We start from the raw sequence: 14,619 nt of genomic DNA on the forward strand, positions 1-14,619 counted from the left end.
GCGCCTGTCACTGTCTTGTCACCAACCTCAGCTCCTGTCCAGCCCCTCCCTCACTGGCTCTGCTATTCTTTGAAAACACCAAGCTCTCTCACCTCAGGGCCTTTGTACCTGCTGATCCCTCTGCCAGGAAAAATCTCCCTGACAGCTGCACAGCTCACTCCTCACTCTATTTAGGTCTCTGCTCAAATGTCACCATCAGAGAGGCCTTCCCTGACCTTGTGAAAGAGCAGCCCTGCGCCCAGGCCATTACCCACCCCTCTCATCCTGCTGTTTTTCTTTTCTGCTATCACCGCACTCATTCATTCATTCATTCATTCTTGTCTGTCTCCTCTCACTAGGACCCAGGGACTTTGCTGGACTCACTGCTATATCTCCAGTACATAGAATGGTGCCTAGCAGGCAGTAAGCCCTAATAAATTTGTTGAATAAATGAAGAAAGAAGCTATGAAACAAATGGAGAAAAGTCTTACATAATCCTCCTTCTGGGATGAAGAGGAGATGTCACAAAATTAATATTTCCATGAAGTAAAAATGCCGCTAAAAGCTTCAGAACTATGGTATTCTATTATTATATAGTCAAAATATAAAACCTGTGTATTTTCTTTGAAAGGGATTAGGCATACAGAATGGTACCTAGCACTGTGTGACTCTTAATAAATGCTTATTGAATTGAACTGAATAAATTAGGACTCATATACAATATAAGGATCCATCAACATTAAGGTTATTTAAGGGAAAAAATCAGATACAAAATTTTATGTGCATTGTGATTATGGCAATGTTAAAAACACATATAAAAAGACTAAAGGGTAATATACTAAAATTGTAACTGTGGTTGAGTTTTAGTGGTAGTACTACAGATGATTTTTTTCCTTTCTTCTAAAACTATATACTGTGGTTATGTGCTTTTCACATTAAAATAATATATAATAATCAATAAACATATATAGAGAACCATCTATGTACACAATACTATAGGCAAAAAATGAAATAGAAAATGTACATTGATAGATCTGATCATTTTCTAAGATTTGTAGTCTACGCAATTCTGCAGATTCAGATCCAAGTGAGACAAAGGAAAAGCCCACTTGAAAGGCAAAAGACAATATTCCACTGAAAGAGTATTTTATTAATATTATTGGCACATTAAATCTATAAATGAAAATACAAAATAAAAATATTTGGACCAATGTTATCTAGAATTACTAATGAAGTTTTGTCAGGTTAGGTTGCCAATAGGGCAAACAAGAACAACATTCAACAAATATCCATCAAGAACCAGCTCTGAGCCAGTTGCTAGGAATATAATGATGACTGAAAATGGATGTGGTCCTGGCATATATGGGGCTTAGAGTCCAGAGAGGGAAATAGACACTAATCAAATAGACACATGAATGTATGACTATAAACTGTGAACAGTGCTACAAAGGCAGGAGGCACATGTCACACAGCAACATGAGAGTATAGGTCGGGGGCACGACTGGTCTGAGAGCACAGGACAGGCTCACCTGCAATCTAAGGATGGTGGGAGTGGACTCTGGGACTGGAGGAGGCATTCCAGGCATTTTCCAGGTGGGAAGGAGCAGAATGAGGACAGGAGACCTCCAGTCTCCTGGAGGCAGGCAGGGTGAGGAAACCATGATGAAGGTTGAGCTGCACCATACTAAAGACTGTGGCCACCATGCCAACAATGGGGTACTGTTAAAGGGTTTCATCAAAGGGATGCTGACATGATCAGACTTTCAGATCATTCTGACTGTGGAGAATCGACTGGATCGAAGACAAGAGTGAACGTGGAGAGAGGAATTACCAGGCTACCGCATGGTGCAGGCATAAGATGAGGCATCCTGGACCCAGGACGGTAGTGACGACCAAGGGAGGAGAAATGATTTACAGAGGTATTTCAGTGACTAAAGTCAACAGCTCTTGGTGATGGTTTCCATGTGGAGGTTGACAGAGGATAGATAGTTACTGACTTGTGGAACTGGACTGAAAAATAACTGAGTAGGGTTTTTGTTCTCTTTTGCATTATATTCAGTTTTGTTTTTAGGCGGAAGGGTGGGGTTCGACCACAGGTCCACCTGTGGACACACTGCACATAGAGGTAAATGACAGCAGCACAGAAGAGACAACTAGCTGGTTGAGGCACCAAAGCAGGTATGTCCTCAGCCCAGTTTTCCTCAGGAAAGTTTTTATTGTCTTTATGGTGCCAAAGGTATCATTTCAGACCAGGAATTCCCTCCTACTGAGATAATCTTAGATAACTAATTTCCACAATCGTGTCTATGTTCTTTAATTTGTTTTTTTTCCTTCACGTTCATACCCTCAGCTAACCAGCTTAAGTCTAAGAAGCAACTGGTGAAGCAAAGCTTGTCACTTTTTTGAGACCAAATGATTTCTATCTTGCATTATATTTATAAGGCCTGTTTTTTATTGCAAGTACCAACACCTTGATTTTCTCCCTTTTCCATTAATTTTTATCCAACATGAGCAAAATAAAACAAAGTGCTTAAATAACTACACAATCTGCTGCATAGAAAAAGATGGTGATGCTGCTGAAATCAGGCCATTGGCAGGCCAGAGGACCATCATGCAGAAGACCAAGATGGCAATTTGTCAAGAACATAGAAAGCTCAAATTCAGTGCCTGAGGTCTGACCAGGTATGACATCTGAGAGTGCTGGCTGTTTGAAGGTGGGCGATCAAATCAGTGGGGCAAGACTGACTTACTCAATAAATGATGCTGGGACAACTTGCTAACTGCAACTATCTGGAAGGGGGAAAAAAAATTAGATCCCTACCTCACACCAAAATTTTAATTTAAAGTTGATTTAAATGTAAAAATTGAAACCTAAAGAGAATAAGAAAAAACATAGGTAAATATTTACTTAATATTGGGACAAGGAAGCCTAGACACGACACGGAAGGCAGTTAATAAAAGGAATCAACACATTTGAGTTCATAGAAGTCATGTAGCTGGGAGACAGAGAGGTCTGAAGTGTGGCAGCATCACATAGAGAAGAGAGCCTCTTCTCTTCCTCAGCAATGATTCTCAACAAGGGTGCAATGCTATTGAGAATTTCCAGCTAATGCTTGGTTCTTTCTAACTCTCCTCAACGGCCTTTCTGAAGAAGGTCAGAACATGAAGGAGGGTTAGAACAAGCTTCTTAACTCTCTCTCTCTCCTTCCCCTAGGATGAAAGCCCCTCTATGGCTGAGATTCGCAGGACTGAAGCTTACAGGATATTCTTCAATTTTTAAATGCCACCAACTTCTTGCATTTGAGGAACAGAGACCTTAGAGTGTTTTGAATTATTGCAAGAGGTACTGAGGGCTTTCATAAGTTCTGTCTCCCAAACTTGCAATGTTAACAAGACCCTCACCTTCTTTTCTCAGCACCCTCAATGCCTTCTGAACAAACTTCTCAACTGTCAGTTCTGCCTGCCATCCCTTCTGTTCCTTGACCTCTGAACCAGCTCTCCTTCTCTCACCAGGCCCAGTGAGCACCCTGGCAGGACTCCTGAGTTAAACGCTCATAGATTCTCTCTCTGTAATATTCTCTATGAGCATCTGCTTCAACTCTCCCTAAGATCCTCTTATCCATACTAGCAATCTGAATGTTAAAGAAAAAGTGAAAACAAATACTCTCAGAGTATTTCTAGATAGATTTGTACACGGTTTAAAAACAGGAATGTTACTGAGTTGTAGCACTTAATAGACATTTATGCAAAAAGAAGTTTGGGTGGGAGGGTCCCTGCTCTGAAATGCCATCAACGGTAACATCCAGATGATCCATGACCTCTCCACACAAAGGTGCTGAGAGGTCTGTTCCAGTCCTCCTGTCAGCACTCCTCTCCTCTCTCAGCCCTAGGGTCTGACCCTCTCCTCAGTCGGCGCTACCCATCCCAGACAACAAGGTCTGTGGTGGACTGTGGCTTAAGCTATGACTCCTCCTCAGGGACCTTGCAGTTTTAAAGGATCGGCCCATAGCCAACCTCCTTTCCATCAGTTTGCTTCTGGCCTATGAGGAGCTTTTCCCCGAGATTTCATGGACTGCACGATGCCAAGCTCTCCCTCCAACGACGAAGGGAAGGAGCCAGGGCCCCCACACAGAGGACCCTGGTGCTCTGAAGCAATTTTCCAATAGCTCCCCTAGAGCCCAAAGTGCCTCACACTCACCCTTTAAAAATGCAAAGCTTACTTTCCTGGAAGCAAGGGTTGAATCTTAAATTCTGACACTTAGGTAGAAATATGAAGACACAGATGTCTCTTCAATGGTACGATGTAAAATCTAACGACTCTGCTACATGTAGTTGAGCCTGACTACTCAGACATAAAAATGACTAGCTTTTCCTGATAGTATTTAAATAAAACGCAAGACTCATATTTGGAATCTTATTATTTGCAGAATAGTACAGCAGAAACGTTTTTCTTTCAACATTCAAGATGTAGATCTTGTCATAAGGAGTTTCTATTAACAACATCATTCTTAAATAGCTTACGAAGCTAATTTACACACTTAAGCTACAAAAAATAATTTAATAAGTAATAGTATACTTATGATAGAAAATACTAAGTTTTGCATTTTCACACTAACGATAAAAAATTGAAACATTACTAGAACAGCTCTGAAACTTGCCTTAACTACATTTAAATGGCATATTTACAAATACGCAAAGCAGTCCATGGGAGCACAGGAGCCTGGAGAAAGGCAGACACTTTCTTGATTGAGGCAGAAGAAAGCAACAAAGGAAAGGAGGGGTTGAGAGGATGAGAAGGGGAAAGAAAGAGAGCGAGAGAAGGGGGAAGAAAATGATGTCAGAAGGAAGGGCAAGACAGGCAAGCCAAATGTTAGACCTGGCTCGGAACACAAGGGATGCAGAGGAAAAATGACACAGATAACAGAAGCAGGAAGAAGCAGGTTTACTCACTGGGGACACGGAGCATGAATGTAAAGCCTGACGATAAAGATGTAAGACATCCACAGTAGACAAGCCGCAGACTTAAACCCAGTGTAAACTGGAAAAGCAATGGCAAGGACAGTCTGCTAACACATCATGGCTCCTGCCCAGGACTGTGCGTCCTTTGCCTTCTCCTCTTCTCTCTGCTGTTAAATGAGGAACATTTGTTTCTCCTGCATGGAGATGGGGAAAGAGTACAGGACCCGCGGTCAGAGGCCCTGGGTCCTCGGACTGGCTACACAAGCCCAGGCAAGCCACTTAAACAACTCATCTGAAAAACGGGAATAATGGTACATAATGCGTTGGTTGTGTAGAGGCCCCAGCTCAGCGCCAGCATCAATACATGAGAACCATTATTATTAGCAGATAAAGCTCTAGAGCAATGGACAGAACATCTGAGGCCTAATCCTGGCTCTGCTACTGACTAGCAGTGTGGCCTTGGGTAAGTCACGTACACTTTCTGAATCCCATTTCATCATCTGTAAAATGCGGATAGTAAGAATACATGTACTTTACAGAATTATTTTCAAGATCAAATCTAATGTATGCAAAAGTGTTCTGTAAGCTGTGGTTAGCCTCAAGCAACTTGAATTTATTGGTATCACTGTAGTCACAGGAAGAATAACAACTTGAGTTTCCATAATCCTTCTAGAAGGATCTTTCTCATTCTTATGCACCCCACCTCCTCTAGTAGTCATGTGGAGATACCCAGTCCACCTCCTCCTACCCCTGCTCTTTTTCCTGACGTACAAACTCTGGCCTTGTCTTTGGTTAAAGACTGATGTAGATTGTAAGGAATAGGAACTTTTTTGAGGGGTGGAGGGAGGTGACGAGGTAGAGAAATTAAACTCTAAAAGGTGCTAAGAAAAAAAATCACATGAAATGGTAAAGCCCCTCTGGAAAACAGTTGGGCAGTTTCTTATAAAGTAAAGCCTACACTTACCACACAAGCCAGCAATCTCATTCCAAGGTACATTTACCCCAGAGAAATAAAAACATACGTCTACACAGGAAAACTTTTTGTTCTGTACCTTGAGTATGGTGGTGGTGACACTACTGTGTGTTGTGTCAAAACTCACAAAACTGTACCCTTGCAACTAGCGAACTTTGTTGTATATAAATTATAGCCCAATAAAACTCATTAGAAAATAATACTGGCATATATCAATATGCGAGGTGATGGATGTGTTAATTAACTAGATGGGAGAAATTCTTTCAATGTATACATATTTCAAATCATCCCAGTGTACACTTTAAATATCTTGCAATTTTATTTGTCAATTATACCTCATTAAATTTGAGAAAAAAAAATACCAGTCACAAAAGGTAATATTCACTTTTGATATTTTTCCTTTCCTATATTGCCAGCATTGTCTCCCCCCGCCCCCAAGTCTCCTAGGATAAGTTATAAAAGTTAAATAGTTAAAAAAAGAAAGAAAGAGTAGCTCCCTTATTCAGTGAAAGAAGGAACATTCCGCTCAGACACAGTAAAACCAGGCAGTTCAACCAATGGAGCAAGGTTCAGGGACAGGCTGTCACACCTTGTTTAAAGCAGTGGCATCAAGAAGCCAAGAGCCAATACAGATCAATTAGAGGAGGTGGCTGACTTAGCACTGCAAATAGAAAGTCCGCAGAGATGGACTCAGACACGCTGTTCCGAGGAGGCCTGCTGCTGGGACGGACTACTCACCTCTCTTCAAACAGGCCCTCAATACTTCCACAGAAAAGGAGAGCCGGGCCTTCCTGTGGTTCTACAGGATCCAAAAGGCAGAAGCCTATTCATTAGCATTCAAGTTTAGGGCAAACACAAACATTTCAGCTGACAACCAGTCCTATGGAGGACCAGAAAATGAAGATACTTTAAGTCTGGACTTGTGGACACTTCATACACCAAAAGCTTCAAGGAGTCAATTAAAGTAAATGAGATTGTGACCAAGCAACAATCAGCATCACCTTGTCTGCAACCCCAACACCAGCTCTAACTCAGTTCTGTAATGGTACCTCCTATAAGTACAGTCAGAAATGATTTAGACAGTTCTAAGAAACAGTGTTTATTTTCATATGGGAAATGGTGCTTGTACACTTGCCGGGCGGGCTCAGACGCACAGCAATCCCAGGACTCTTATCTCAAATGAGGAGCCCTCAGGTAGGGTATGGGTATTCTTTATGACAAGAATCTCAAAAGTTCAAGAAAATAAGCAAGTAATTTGAAATGTGAACAAATACTTACGTACAAAGAGGTTTATCGCAGTGTCATTTATTATGATCATGAAAAAGAGGAAACCATCTAACCGTCCCCAGGCAGGAGAACGGCTGAGGAAATACTGGCGACTTCTCAAAATGAAATATCATGTGGCCACTAAAACGATGTAACTTGCGAGTTTTTTATGACATTGGAACATGGTAATGCCCAGTGAAAAATCAGTATACAAAATGGCATGTGCCATATGATCCCAGCCACGTGCAAGAACGCACTGGCCATACGACTTGAAGGGAGCGTGCCCCAGGTTCAGAGTGGCTCTCTGCAGGTGCTCGTTACATGTTTGATATTATCCAAAACTTCCTACCACGAGCAAGTACTACTTTTATCATTGGAAAAACTCTTCAAAACACTACAAAGGAAAGGACACTTTTTTAAAAGTTGGGAATGTACCATCAAAATATGCTCAGTTTTTCTAATAAACAAAATGAATTTACCATGAGTCTGTGTGTTTTCAGTGTAGGCCTCTCAGACAATTCTTTCTTCAAGCTTATTACCTACAATTTAAGACGTAAAATACATCTTCTGTTCTTTTTATTTATCTTATCTTTGTTTTTCACTTTCAAGCATATCCCTTTGTTCTGGTATCTGAGTATTTGGTGAAGGGTCTCTGCAGGAGCCTTTTAGAGCTTTCTATTCTATTCCCATTTGCAGGATTCTAAAGGTCCATCCTCAGTCACTTTGTCTTTCTTTAGGATTCTTCCTTCATCTTCCTTATGCTTTTCTTGAGGGGTGGCCATCAGGACTGAACTTTACCCAAAGAATAAGAAAATGTCCTGGTGGTGCCAAGTACTTTGCAGGCCTTTTTTACTGAAACAACCTATGATTACTCTTTTATTTCTATTTTGGGTCACAGAATTAGAGAATCATAGAACATTAGAGTTTGAAGGGACTTAGAAGTCATCTAGTCCAATCTTGGTCATTTTGAAGATGTGACTATCATAACTGAAAGTGTAAGTTAGATAATCGTTCCCTAAATGCATTATCTACTTACTATGTAGGAGGTACTCAAATGAAAGGAATGTAAAGACACTAGCAAGTGATGCCCCTGCTTGACATTTGTCAGGCCTTCTTAATGATAATAGCTCCTATTTTGGGAGTTGAGATTCCATGGGGTCCTGGCCTAAGCTGGGGATGGAAGGCAGAGGCAATGGCAAAAGAGAAGAGGGTGATACAGAGAATGGATTACTAGGAATGCTGCAGAGCCTTCATCCTTGGAAATATTCAAGATCAGATGATACTTCAAGTCCTGTCCAACTCTGTTATTCTGCACCAACCAGAGACCACAGGACCAAGACGAGGCGGTTTAGCCTGGAACTATGAACCACAGGATTGTGCTGTGGGGAGAGGGAGTGGAAATTCCTGACCCTTTCTTGAGCAGTGCAATCAACGGTCTTCACGAATTTATGAAACATGAACAAACTTGTTTGGGGCCTCCATCTCAAGCTTCCACTGCAGACCCTGTGGGTTCAGCCCTTCTGTACCCCTTTTCTTCTCCAGGACTCATCCCTGCTATACTCACTCTCCCTCTTGCATTTTTGTTACTCTGACATTTAAATTTCCTGTTGGTTCATAAAGGATTTGTGTTATTTAGATGTTTTCCACACAGCCTTTTGCTCTCTGGGAAGGCATTATATAAATCTATTAAGAAAATGTACTTTTAAAAGGATAAAGAAATAAACAGCAAAAATAATTAAAATGAGATAAAGCTAAAGGAGTTAGGATGACTTGGCCTGAAGAAGAGAAGATTTAGAAGGTCCTACATGACTTAGATGAAAAATAGTTTTTAAAAACTGAAATGCTGTCTCAGGAGGTGTAAGGGCCCTTTCCTCAGAGATGTTCTGGTGGAATCTGAATGACGGTGACAGGGGATTCTAAGAAAGTTTTTATCTATTGTTTCCATTTTAAATTTACAATTCAGTAATTCCATGAAAATGTTACTATAAGGAAATACATAAGCCACTTTTTATCTAATTTGAAGACATAGCAGTCTTTCATCGTATTAAGAACGACCACACTTGGATTTATAACTGAATGGGTCGTCGCACACTGAAATGAGCTCCCACTGGAAACGTGGGATCACCTGCACAGAAATTTTTTTACAAAGATTATTACCACCTTGCTAGAGTGTTTTGGGTACCACACGGCTTGAAAGCAAGGGACAAGAAAAGCTGACCTTTATACATTTATTCCCACTCGAAAATAGAAATGGCTTCTAAACATTTTTCCCTTTCTATGTGCACTATAGATGGATTTCCCTCAGATATTCCAGGTAATTGTTTTTTCTTCACGCACAACCAAAATAGATTAGTTTTCATGAGCAAATCACTTAACATCACCTCTGTCGAATGGCAAACCGAGGAGTCCTGTTCCAATTCTGTGCCCTGAAGTGTGGAACTGTTTGGCTAAGTTCCAAGAGCTATATTAGGGAAATACTTTCCCTCCAGCCACAGTTTAAAATGGAACTATGTATGTAAATAGATATCTTGGTTCTCACGTATTTATTTGCTAATTTTGTTCTGATTATAGTGGAAGCTCAATAAAAATATGAATGATACTTATAAAAACATTGATTCTACATATTCTTTCTATTAATGGAACATTAATATAAATAGAAGACTTGATAGATGAAGATTATTATCTTAACTATTTTCCATGCTCAACTTATAGCCCCATATTTCTTCCAGAGGTTCTTCCTCTTCCAGAGGCTCTTAAGCAATAGTTTGTAGGCAGCAGAAAAAGCAAGAGGGAACAAATAATTATTAATTAATTTAGTCAGACTTTTCCTCTCCGTAACGTACGCAAGTCTGTTCAAATCTCTGAAGTGCTTTGTCAGAAGTCTGCAAACTTGATTCAAGTCCATCAATAACTTCCAAAATTAGCAGTATAAACAGTCTAAACAAGGCAATAGTCCACAAAACTGTTCATCTGATTGGTAAGCCAGGTCAGAATTTAGTAGTTCTTCATATCATCCACTGAGACTTCTGAAATTAAAATTTTTACTAAACTAAGAAACCATAAGCACTTGCTTGAGATCACCTTCAAAGAACCATGGAAATAGAAGTTAAAAAATATGAGAGAGATAAGACTGTTTATAAGATTTTTTCGAAAATTATCTCCTAATTCTGAGAGTGCTCCTGGCACTTAATTCCTTATGGATGATTAAGATAAACTTTCTTGGGCAAGTCACTCATTCTCTTGGCCTCAGTTTTCCCTTTAGAAAACTTGGAGCAAGGGAGGGTGCTTGGATGCAAATACAAAGAGCTTTCTTATAATAACTAGAAAGCAACAAGATATAAGCTGCTCTTTAGTGATGTTTGAAATCAGTTAAGAAAGAAGAAGAAATATGTAATTACACTCTTTTATCATTACCTACTTAATTACCCTTACTGGAGCTCGTGTGTGTGTGCGTGTCTGTGTGTCTGTATTCAAATTACTGTCTCGTATCACTTCCTTTCAGCCTAATGAACTTCTTCTAGTATTTCTTGTAAGGCAGATCTGCTAACAATGGATTTTAACAGTTTTTATTACTTGGGAATGTTTTTATTTTGTCTTCATTTTTGAAAGACAGCTTTGCAGGATATAGGATTCTTTCAGCACTTGAATATGTCATCCCATTGCCTTCTGGCCTCCACTGTTTCTGACAAGAAGTCAGCTGTTAATCTTATTGGGGTTCCCTTATACTTGATGAGTCACTTCTCTCTTGCTGCTTTCCAGATTTTCTCTTTGTCTTTCAAAATTTTAACTATAATATGTCTGGGTGTGGATCTCTTTGTGTTTATCCTAATTAAAGTTCGCTAAGCATCTTGGATGTAGATTAGTGTTTTTAATCAAATTTGAGAAGTTGTCACCCATTAACTTCTTTGAATATTTTTTTCTGCCCCTTTCTCTCTCTCTCCTACTTCTGCTACTACCGCCAGTACACTTAATGGTGGCCTGTATTTTTCTGAGGTTCTGTTCATTTTTCTTCATTATTTTTTCTTCCTGTTCTTCAGACTGCATAATCCTACTGCTCTATCTTCAAGTTCACCGATTCTTCCTTCTGACAACTCAGATCTATTGTTGGGACCCTCCAGTGAGTTTTCATTTTGTTATTATGCTTTTAAACTCCAGAATTTCCTTTTTTTTTTTTAATTTTTAGTTGTAATAAAATAAACATAAAATTTACCATTTAACCATTTTTAAGAGTACAGTTCAGTGGCATTAAATATAGTCACATTAAATACAAACCACCACTATCCATCTACAGAACTCTTCATTCTACAAAACTGAAACTCCACTCACTAAACAATAATTTCCCATTCCACCTCACCCAAATCCCTGGAAACCACCATTTTACTTTCTGTCTCTATGAATTTGACTGCTCTAGGTACAATATATAAGTAAGATCATACTCTAGTTGTCTTTTTGTGACTTTTTTTTTTTTTTTTGCTGAGGAAGATTGGCCCTGAGCTAACATCTGTTGCCACTCTTCCTGTTTTTGCTTGAGGAAGATTAGCCCTGAGTTAACATCTGTGCCCATCTTCCTCCATTTTGTATGTGGGTCACTGCCATAGCATGGCCACTGACGAGTGGTGTAGGTCTGCACCTGGTAACCGAACCTGGGCTGCAGAAGCGGAGTGCACCGAACTTAACCACTAGGCCACGGGGCTGGCCCCTGTGACTGTCTTATTTCATTTAGCATAATGTCTTCAAAGTTCATCCATGTTATAGCATGTGTCAGAATTTCCTTCCTTTTAAAGCTGAATAATATTCCATTGTATCATATACCACATTTTGTTCATCCATTCATCCATCGATAGACATTTGGGTTGCTTCCACTTATTGGCTATCGTGAATAATGCTATTAAAATGAGAGTACAAATATCTCTTCAAGTCCCTGCTTTCAATTCTTTTGGGTATATATCCAGAAGTGGAATTGCTGGGTCATATGGTAATTCTGTTTTTAATTTTTTTGAGAAACCACCATACTGTTTTCCTTATTGGCTACACCATTTTACGTTCCCACCAACGGTGCACAAAGGTTCCAATTTCTCTACATCCTTGTCAACACTTGTTATTTTCTGTTTTGTTTTGTTTTTTACTAGTAGCCATCCTAATGAACATGAGGTCATATCTCATTATGGTTTTGACTTGCATTTCCCTAATTATTAGTGATGTTGAGCATCTCTTCATGTGCTTGTTGGCCATTTGTATTCTTCTTTAGAGAAATATCTATTCAAGTTCTTTGCCCATTTTTTATCGGGTTGTTTGTTTTTGTGCTGTTGAGTCGTAGGAGTTCTTTAGATATTCTGGATACTAACCCCTTATCAGATATATGATTTGCAAATATTTTCTCCCATTCTGTAGGTTGCCTTTTCACTCTATTAATTACACCCTTTGATGTGCAGAAGCTTTTAATTTTGATGTAGTCCAATTTATCTATTTTTACTTTTGTTGTTTGTGCTTTTGGTGTCAGGTCTGTATTTGGTTCTTTTTTATCATTTCTGTCTCTTTAAGGACAGTCCCTATTTGATGAGTCAATGCCACCATACTTTCCTTTAATTCTGTAAGAATGGTTTCCTTTAGTCTTTGAACATGTTTATAATAGCTGCTTTGAAGTCTTTGTCTGCTGAGTTCAATATATGGGCCCCTCAAAAGCAATCTCTACGGTCTGCTTTATTTCTCCTGTGTCTGCGTCACAATTTCCAGTTTCTTTACACCTCTCATAATTTTTTGTGGAAAACTTAACATTCTAGATAATATATTGTAGTAACACTGGCTACTGATACCCCCACCCCCCAGAGTTTGTTGCTATTTGGTTGTTTGTTTATTTGGCTACACTAATTCTGTGAAGTCACTTTCCCCACAGTGAGCAGCTGTTGACATCCCTGCTCAGATTTTTCCCCGTGTTTCTATATTTTAGTCTGGCTTGCTAAGGATCACCCATGGGGCAGCATAAGCCACTTACTGTCAAAGTGGCTGTGCTGAAGCCCCCTGCCAGTTAGATTTCCACTCTTTACATGGATGTGTGTGGGGCTTGGAGACAACTTTCCCAGTTCAGGAAGTAAGGGATGGAGGGAAAGTCTGAACACAAACGGGCAGCACAAGGGTAATCTTTGAGGAGTTGGAATTATTATGTATCCTGTCTGTGCTGGTGGTCATAAAACCCTGAGCATATGTAAAAACTCACAGAACTACAGTTTCACCAGAAAAAGTGAATTTTACTGTATGCAAATTTTTTTAAAAGTGACCACGATTTGCCTTTTAAAAAAAGATACTTCTACACCTGTATTGCTCTTACATAGTTGGATCCAATTTGATCACTTGAGTTCTTAGAAGTTCACTACTTACTATTTAATGAGGAGATGGAAAACAAAATCTTTCTCATACTATTTCCTACTGAGGGTCATTTCCTCTCAGAACACAATAAAAATTAAACATTAAAAAAATGCATCATTCTAATATTAACAGTTAGCATCATAATGTCAAGATTTTATACCTGATCAAAAGAAGTTTCTTCTGGATTAGGATTCAAGTCATTTTTCTTCAAGGAAAAATTCTGGATTTACTTAATTATTACTGACAAGTCTCACAGAGCCTGAAGACAGTATGACTTAAAGATCACGGAAAAACCAAACAAATGTAAACAAAAGTAGAGATGGCAAAAATCGGCCTGACACAAAGGGGTGCGCAGCTGGACGCCCTACCCTCGCAGTCCCTAGGGATACCTAACTCGGCACAGCAGCTGAGGCAGAAAGTGACAGAACTTCCCTGCGATTCTCTCTTCCTGCTCCAGCCGCCACTTTAATTTCAAGTCAAGTCTAAAGCAGTCACTCTTTCTGTTTAAAACCTTTCTAATAACAGATGAGCTCATTTATAACTCCCAACCACCCCACTGAGTTGAGTGCATTCATAGCCGCTCACTTTGGTTTTAGTCTTCAGAGTACAGGCAGAAACAAACAAAATAAAAAAGGAATGAAACAAGAAACAAAAAGGAAGAAAATCAACTCAGTCCACATCTTAGAGCTGAGATCCATTCTCCTCTTGCTCCTACAAAGCCACCCTTTCCCTTGACGGCCACCAGACAGTTTTCCGACATTTTCTAACTTAGTCTATAGTGTCAGGAAATATTTTTATCTGCTCTATCCCTTTTAAAAAGATGTTCTCTTTCTTCCTTTGAACCACTCAACTTACAAAGCATTCTAGGAATCAAAGCGGAACTGCCTGTTTATTCCATCTTGACACGGCAGGTGGTCTTCACATCTCCGTGCTCACGCTGTGTGCAGGAGAGCTCTGTGACTCTCCTGAGTTGAAATCGCTTGGCAGCTAGGACACGCCAATTCGGCTACCACAGTTCTCACTGGGGATAGTACTCTATCCACGGAATATCTGACTATTCAGGTTAAATTGTTCACCCA

General features: G+C 39.7%; 1 protein-coding gene across 3 annotated transcripts in view; it reads right to left on the bottom strand.

Moving 5' to 3' along the window:
• The window catches only part of SLC20A2 (solute carrier family 20 member 2), a 107,284-nt gene that overhangs the window by 49,275 nt on the left and 43,390 nt on the right, over nt 1–14,619 (bottom strand). The window lies entirely within an intron of this gene.

The sequence above is a fragment of the Ceratotherium simum genome, chromosome 28 (genome assembly GCF_057802395.1).
Source record: "Ceratotherium simum simum isolate JZ-2026a chromosome 28, ASM5780239v1, whole genome shotgun sequence".
Classification (NCBI taxonomy): Eukaryota; Metazoa; Chordata; class Mammalia; order Perissodactyla; family Rhinocerotidae; genus Ceratotherium; species Ceratotherium simum.